The sequence below is a fragment of the Diaphorina citri genome, unplaced genomic scaffold (genome assembly GCF_000475195.1).
Source record: "Diaphorina citri unplaced genomic scaffold, Diaci psyllid genome assembly version 1.1 scaffold14657, whole genome shotgun sequence".
NCBI lineage: Eukaryota > Metazoa > Arthropoda > Insecta > Hemiptera > Psyllidae > Diaphorina > Diaphorina citri.
The window spans coordinates 1-1,224 of record NW_007392022.1 but is presented as its reverse complement, the minus strand read 5'-3'; the positions used below and the strand labels follow the sequence as shown (position 1 = coordinate 1,224).

Genomic DNA, 1,224 nt, shown 5'->3' with positions numbered 1-1,224 from the left:
TCTACACAAAATAAATTCGTTCCAATGTTCTATTTTCAAAGTGATCTTTTCTTACTACATTAGAACTCTAACTCAACAGGTAGATACCTCTACTTCCTTACTTTTTGTCAAATCTTCTTACCTTTCAAATCTTCAGACCATGGAGAACCCTTCCAATTAATCCTACTGAAATATAAGTAAATACTGAAAGTACTGTTTCTAGGTTTCTACCAATACCAATTATTTAATTGGAACAGCCCTAAAGGATGGGTTAAGTGACTACATCTAAATACAAAACATACCTATACACAATTCTTCACTGATTGAAGCTATTTTATCTCCGGGTGTAACTTCAATGCACAGTTTTCCCATGCGGACCACCGGGCAGGATTTTTTGCATTCTTGACGGCATCTCTTTGGCTTACACTTGTCAGTGTTCACAATGGCTATCCTAGTCAGCTTGTCTGACTCTTCAATGGGCTTCTTTTTACTCGACATCCTGAAATGAGAAATAATCTAAAGTTAAAACAAAAATTTGATGAAAGATTAAGGGTAATTAATCAGAAGCCACTGCAATGAAAAAGAAAGCTCCTTTCCATTGATGTGACTTCTGAACAAGTACCAGATTGAGCACTATGCAAAACCCACAGAAAGAGGGCAGACTATTACTATTAAGTGAGATTTAGGACAGCTCTTTCAGAATCAATTGACAAGGAGCTTTTAAATTGAAACAATATAGAACTTCAACCAAGTACTGCTTGGGCAGGTAGGTAAATCGTTCATAGTACAACAGGAGAACTTAATGTACAAGGCAGTGAAAGTTGAGTACTTAACTTTCAACAATAATTTAGTAAAATATCTTGATCTAGGTAGGCTATTTAGGTGAAGGATATGAATCTGATCACCTGAGCTACAAAATCCTAACCTCAAAATATCTCACACGTATGTTTAGCGTAAAATCTTGTGACTATAAAATAACCGGTCGATTTTCCGGGGTTCCAACGACCTAGAAGAGCTCTTGGTAGGGTTTCCTTGAAGAAAAGTCCACTTACCTTGGTTTTTAGACTGTCAATCGGCGATTCTGCCCAAAATTTAAAACCGTCACCAAAATCTGTCGGACCACTTGATTGATGAGAAGTTGGCAAACTTTAAACTTTCTTTTATTTTTTGTTGTACATCGGTGAACACAGGGATCTGGCACAGGGGAGCGTGTTGAGGACGAGATTTTTGTGGGAATTTTGGGCA

The 1,224-nt window shown here is 37.3% G+C and overlaps 1 long non-coding RNA gene across 1 annotated transcript; it reads right to left on the bottom strand.

Moving 5' to 3' along the window:
- Nucleotides 1-316: 316 nt before the first annotated feature.
- LOC113473087 lies at nt 317-1,112 on the bottom strand. Its single transcript, XR_003395162.1, has 2 exons — nt 1,032-1,112; nt 317-478 (listed from the first exon to the last, which is right to left on the bottom strand). It is a non-coding gene; the product is annotated as an uncharacterized LOC113473087 (long non-coding RNA).
- Between the last annotated feature and the right edge of the window lie 112 nt (nt 1,113-1,224).